This window comes from Crocuta crocuta, unplaced genomic scaffold, assembly GCF_008692635.1.
Source record: "Crocuta crocuta isolate KB4526 unplaced genomic scaffold, BGI_CrCroc_1.0 scaffold80, whole genome shotgun sequence".
Classification (NCBI taxonomy): Eukaryota; Metazoa; Chordata; class Mammalia; order Carnivora; family Hyaenidae; genus Crocuta; species Crocuta crocuta.
In genome coordinates, this window is record NW_027527559.1 from 1,752,396 (window position 1) to 1,759,559 (window position 7,164).

Sequence of the window (7,164 nt, forward strand, 5' to 3'; positions counted from 1 at the left end):
GTATCTCGGTTAGGAGTCGGCCTGCGAAACGCGACAAAGAACGTGTACGGAAAATAGAGGCCGCACACGCCGAAACCGGAGGGAGGGGAGGTCTGGACTTACCTGAACCGCAGCAGGTTCATTTTCAGGTTGTAACTGGTTGAAACAAGAAAGTACCAGAAAAGCTTAATTTATAGCGTATCAAAAATACACACCCCGAACACACCGTGTGGGTAATGCGGCTCCTCAAACAGGCCGGGCACATAGTAGGCTTGTTGAGTCACCTAACAGAGAGTCGGCATTTATCGTCCTGCCGCTGAGCTGGCCGTGCGGGCGTGTGCAGGACTGTCCCCGGACCTCCGCGGTGCTGGAGCAGGAGCGGCCGGAGTCAGCAGCCTGGACGGCAGACCCCGGGCAGACAGGGTTGTGCTGCTCCAGACTTCTGGGCCCGCTGTCGGCCCGGAGAACCGTGCTCCCCTGGTCTGCAAGAGGGGATAAATTCTGGCTCACGCAGGTCAGGATACAGTCAGCTGCACGGGTGAGGTCCCCAAGGTGCTCATCGGGGGCCCTGGAGCCTCTCGAGTGGCCGATGCAGGCGAAACCCAGGCCTAGACGTGAGGATTGGCCAGGACACGGTGCACATGTGATTCATAACTGCGTGCGTCTCTACAGCCTCTGCAGCTCAAGCTCTGCGTAGTTCTGACACACCTCCCCGTGGTGCATCACTGGGCGTGGCATGATGCCCTCGTGGAAATCAACACATGGCAAGCAGGCAAAAACCCCAACTAAGATTTAGTCTGACGGGGTGCCGGGGTGGCTCAGCCGGCTCAGGTCATGATCTCAGTTTGTGGGTTCAAGCCCCGCGTCAGNGAACTCACAAATTGTGAGATCATGACCTGAAGTTGGATGCCCTACTGACTGAGCCACCCAGGGCCCCCATTAAAATGTATTTTTTTAGGCAGATATACTATTGCGGTATAACTTACATATAGTAATATTCACGTTTTTTAGTCGTACAGGTCAAGTTTGAACAAATGTCACCTGTCACATAGCCATGATTACATCAGGATACAGAACGTTTCTGAAAGTGTTTCCTGGAGCCCCTCTGTGGTCAGCCCCCTCTTCCATCTCCCTGGCTGGCAGTCCTGGTTATGTCTTCTGCCTTTGCGGTTCCTCCTTGCAATGACTGTCCTATGGATGGACTGACACAGTGTGCAACCTGTGTGTCTGGCCTCCCTCACTTAGCATGTGCTTTGCTGACCCATCTGTGCTGTTGCTGGTGTCCATAGTTCATTCGTTTTATTGCTGAGTGGTTTTCCATTGTATGGAATTCTGTGATTTGTTTATCCATTCAGGTGCCTGTGGGCATTTGGGGGGCTCTGGTGGATGAAACTGCCATGAACCATGAATATTTATGTACAGGTCAGTGTTGTCGTTCCTTTGGCACAAACACCTGCGGGTGTGGTAAGTGTCTGTTTAACTTCCAGGCAGTTTTCCAAAATGGCGCCCCGTTTGTGCCTGCCTGCCAGCAGCGTGAGTTCTAGATGTCCCACATCTTCGCCGGCTCTCCGCGTTGCCAGTGGCGGATGTGTCATTTTAGCTGTTCTAGCCTGTGTGTGTTGATATTATCCCTGTGGTTTTACTTGTATTTGCCTAATGACTTTCTATGTGCTCACATACCACTCACACCTCGTGTTTAGTTGCTGTCTCTTCGCATCGTTTGCCCATCTCATATTGGATTTCTCTTATCATTAAATCGTAAAAGTCACATATATGTAATATTTACATTATATAGAATACTGAATATCGGAGACACATTTTGCACACAATTTCTCCCAGTCTGAGCTTTATCTTTTCTGTTTCTTGAAGTATGTTTCAGAGAATTTTTAATTTTGATAAGGTCCATGTATNTCTCTGCCCCGCCCGCTAACGCTCTGACTCTCTCAAAAATAAAGGTTAAAAAAAAGATTTAGTCTGTTGTCCTTCACATGCCATTTCATACTGAAGTCTCTCCTGGCCCCGCCTACAACCCACTTAGGCCCAGCTCTTGCAGGGGCTAAATCTGTCATTCAGAGCAATGACAGCTAGTGCTGAAAATGATTTATATTCATAGCATACTTGTATTTAGCAGTGTCTAGGTGTTAGGTGCTTTGCCAGGAGTCAGGAGGTGAGGATGTATAACCTGAAATCCCTGTTCCCGGCGTAGGGAAGAGACAGACACACATCAGAGGGGGCTGTCCTGGTCCTGAGTCAGAAGCCCTGGAGCACAGGCGGCAGTTGGCGGATGAACGTGGCACAGAAGCAGCGTTTGCCAGGGAAGGAGGCCAGCAGTCCGGAATTAGTTGTGGCTCCTTAGGCACACAGGGTCTCCGGAAGACAACGCAAAACAAAACAGAACAAAAACGCATATCATCTAGGAAACCACTGTAAAATGGGAGTTTTTACAATATGAATTAGAAAATCTCCATCAGTTGGAGAACTAGATTTGAATGAACTGCTCTTAAAATAGTAACAATATTGCGACAATGTAGCGCTAGAACTTTCTGGGCTGTTTCCACCTGAGAGATGGGTGTTTCACCTGTAAAGAGGTACTTTGTGCTTAGTTTATCAGAACAGTGGACACTGAAGGATTTTTAAGAATCATGTGGGAATGATAGTAGAGTGCTGACAGTTACATTTAAAAAGTGTTTGGGGCCCCTGGGTGGCTTAGTCGGTTAAGCGTCCGACTTTCGCTCAGGTCATGATCTCGCGGTTCGTGGGTTCGAGCCCCGCGTCGGGCTCTGTGCTGACTGCCAGCTCAGAGCCTGGAGCCTGTTTCAGAGTCTGTGACTCCCTCTCTCTCTGACCCTCCCCTGCTCACGCTGTCTCTCTCTTTCCTAGAAATAAATAAAACATTAAAAAAAAATAAAAAGTGTTTATTTTTCTAGTAAAAGATACGTATAAGAATTATGTTTCTTTTTGGATGTTTAGGATTTATATTTGCTTGGGAACGTCAGGCTTTTCAAAGGACACATCCAGGTTATTAAAACTTCACAAGGACACATGTGATTTTATGGCTTCTCTGAATCTCCCTACTGCCAGACCCTCCATTTTGCCATTAAAATGTATTAAAAAAAATTTTTTTTAATTTCCATTTTATTTGGGGGAGGGCACAGGGGAGGGGCAGAGAGAGAGGGAGACACAGAANAAGGTCCATGTATCCAGTTTTTTCTTTTATGGTTCATACATTTTATAGCTAAGAATCTTTACCTAATCTCTGTCATGAAAATTTTCTCCTATGTTTCCTTCTAGAAACTTTATAGGCTTTACCTTTAGGTCTATGATCCATTTTGAGTTAATTTTTTTTAATGTGTGGATACTTTTGATTCCAATATGATTTGTTGAGAAACAGCCTGTTTTCATATTTTGACCATATATGAAAGGGTTGAAAATCAACTGACCACATATATATGGGCTATTTCTGGACCTTGTTTTGTGTTCCATGGATGTATGTGATTGATTACATGCTAATACCAAGTTATCCTGATTACTGCATGTTGGTCTTGAAATCAGGTATTATGAAACTTCCAGCTTTTGTTTGTCTTTTCTTCAAATGATTTTAGCTATCCTAGGCCCTTTGTTTTATGTATAAATTATAGAATCATATTGTCCATTTTAACAAAAAAAATGCTGTTGAGTTTGATTGGGATTACTTGGATTCTGTATGTGAAATTATGAGGAATCGTGAGGAATTGACATCTTGACAACATTGAGTCTCCCAACCCAATATTCTTCAAGTTTTCTTATCGGTGTTTTTTTGGTTTCCTGCCTACAAATCTTGAATATATTTTGTTAGATGCATTCATAAGAACTTTGTGTGTTTTTTTTGTTTTTTTTTTTTTAATGTTTTATTTATTTCTAGGAGAGAGAGACAGCGTGAGCAGGGGAGGGTCAGAGAGAGAGGGAGTCACAGACTGAAACAGGCTCCAGGCTCTGAGCTGGCAGTCAGCACAGAGCCCGACGCGGGCTCGAACCCACGAACCGCGAGATCATGACCTAAGCAAAAGTCAGACGCCCAACCGACTAAGCCACCCAGGCACCCCAAGAACTTTGTGGTTTTTGATGGTGTTGAGTTTTTAAATTTAATTTCCAAATGTTTATGGTAAAACATTAAAAATGCAGTTGATTTTTGTGTGAGATCATTGTTTTATAACTTATTGTTGAATTATAAATATGGAAAGAAAAAATTGTGTAAGATGCAATTTTTGATGAGTTTACTTGGAAGAACAGTCATGCTCTTGAAGAATATGTTTTCTAAAGCACATAATAGTTGTAACACCCCTCGACCAAATTGTCTTTCACTCTCATCAATAATTAATCAGAACTGGTATTCTCTTAGAATTGAGAGTATTGATAACGCTCAAGAACGTCTCTCTTCTGATCTTACAATCCTTCCTCTTTCAAAGGGGGTATTTCCCCCCAAGGTTTTGTGAGATTAAAGGTGATTAAATGCAGAGCACTTAGCGCTCAGCAAGCTCAACAAGGTTCCTTTCCTTCACCTTCCTCTCCTGTTGAATGCTGTGTTAGTTCCCCAGGTTGGCCGTGACAAATTACCACAAACAACAGACATTTGAGTCCTCACAGTTGCCCAGGCCTGAAGTTCAAAGTCAAAGTGTGGGCCCTGTTGGCTCCTTACGGAGGCTGGGAGGCAGGATTCGTTCCAAGCCTGTGTCCCCACTTCTGGTGGCTCCTCCTGATCCCCGTGTCCCCCGGCTTGTAGCTGCAGCACTCGTGTCTGCCTGGGCCTCATGTGCCCTTCTTCTCCATGTCCCTGTGCCCAGATCTTTTGTTCTCTTATAAGGACATCCTAAATCCAAGATGACCTGATCCCAAGATCTTTAACTTATTTCATCTGCAAAGACCCTCTTTCCAAATAAAGTCCCATTCACAGGTACCCAGGGTCACGACTCGAATGTATCTCTTCCGACACTCCTCACCCCACTACAAATGTCCAGACAAAGATGTGTGTAAATAAGGCATTGTTTTATATTAAATGTGCACTCATGTACAACACAGGTGAAGGATATGGAAAAGACACAATTTAGATGCATCATTGTTTTATATTTGTACATTACCTGGCATGTGTATGGATAACTCTCTTTTCTATTCTATGATTTAGAAACCTTTAGTAGATTTTGCATAGGTATAACTCATGATCAGTTTTAGGGTAACAGCATTTTTACCAAATTGATATCCATGTTTTAGATTAGTCTCTTAACTTTGAGGTGGGCTTGAATAATCGGCTTCTGCTTGTTGCTTTTTGTGTTTTATTAGGCATGTTATTTTAAAAAAGCAAAAAAAGAAAAATTTAAATGAGAAATAGAAAGTGCTTTCAGTGGTATTATCTGTGTGTTTTCTTACTCTCATATGAAAGGAACGCATCCAAATGAAGAGAGACAGTGGAGCAATACCGTTTCCATGGCAACAGTTCCATCCTGCTTGTGCCTCCGTCATAATTTCTGTCGCACGTTGGATCGTTGTACTTGACACCCTCAGAGAACTCAAACGGGGTAAATAACACATCAATACCTAGGGTGTCACTTCATTAAAAATTCTGGAAAGGTTTCTCCAAGTACAAAATACTTTAAACTCATCACACTAAAGGTGAATTTCAGATTTTAGGAAAAATAAAGTTTTATTTAATCTTTCTCTTAATTTATCAAATAATAAGTATTTTTTTTTTTACTTTTACTCCTAAAGGTGGATATTTACCATGTATTACCACATCAGTATGTTATTTCTATTCCTTGTAACACACTTAAGTTAAGGATTATCAGTTCTCTTTATAGATAAGAGACCCAAATCTCAACAAGTCGAAAAACGTTTTTCATTGATTCCTTCTGCAAATATTTATTAATCCAGACACTACACTGAATGTCAAGCATACAGCAGGGAATAAGAATGTGCTAGAAACAGGTGGGGCCAGGATTCAAACCCATGTCTGTAGAGGCTCTGAAATCTACCTTCTACTTCTGCTGAATCTCTCTCTGCTGGCGAGACTCTGCGCGTGTGTTAAACATGTACACGGCAGTACACGTGCTTCCGTGTTAAATAACATGTGGTATATGTGTTAATTCCCTATGGCGAATTCTTTGAAAGGAATTGCTGTTTTGTGTTACAATAGAGCAGGGATCCTTTCTCCTGTCAGAGAATTGGCTTTTGAGCATATGTAACATTTGCGTCCAGGCCCTTGGTAGTAGCAGGTAGTGTTTGTATTAAACATGTTAAATGAAAATAAATAAGGATGAAGGTTGACAAACTTTAGCTAGATTGCATAAGGGGGAAAAAAAGGAGAAAGCTCAAGGTACTAAAGTCATAAATGAAAGTGGGAACTTTACTACTGACTCTATAGATATAAACAGCATTACAAAAAAGTACTATGTACAATCATACTCCAACAAATTGTATAACCTAACTTCATCTCATTGTGGTTAGAGAAGATGCTTTATATGACATAAACATTTCCAAATCTATTGAGATTTAATTTGTGCCCTAATATATTGTCTATATGTAAAATTTCCCGTGTGCACTTGAGAAGAATGTGCAAACTGGTGTTATTGGGTAAAGTGTTAGATCTGTATGTGTTGGTTTATTGTCTTGTCAAGTCCTCTGTTTCCTTACTTATCTCTGTCTGTTTCTATCCATTATTGAAGGGGTATTGGAGTATTCAGTTATTATTATAGAGGTATCTATTTGTCTCCTCAATTTTGTCAAGTTTTGCTTTATACATTTTGATAATCTGTTATTAGGTACATAAATGTTTATAATTGTTATATATTCTTGTTGTATTAAAGCTTTTATTAATAAAGAAAAAGAAAAGAAATAAAGATGCCAGATATTCTCTGCACCGTGTTTCTAAGTGATTCCTGCTGTCTTTACCGGGAGGGGAGCCCTGGGGCTTGGGAACCTTCCGGTCCTTGCGTCCTCTGAGGCCTGGTCCTCTTGCCGGACACACGTCCCGCGCCTGCGCCTTCCGCGCCCTACGCTTGTTGCTGTGACTCCTGCATGGTGCCCGTCTTTCTTGTCCGTCCTTAGCTGTTGCTGGTGGCTGCTTTCGCCTGTCACCTCCCGCACGCATCTCCCGAGGGAAACGGAAGACGGGCACGTTCTGCCCTCGCCCGCGGGCCCCCCGGCCCACGCCGCCCT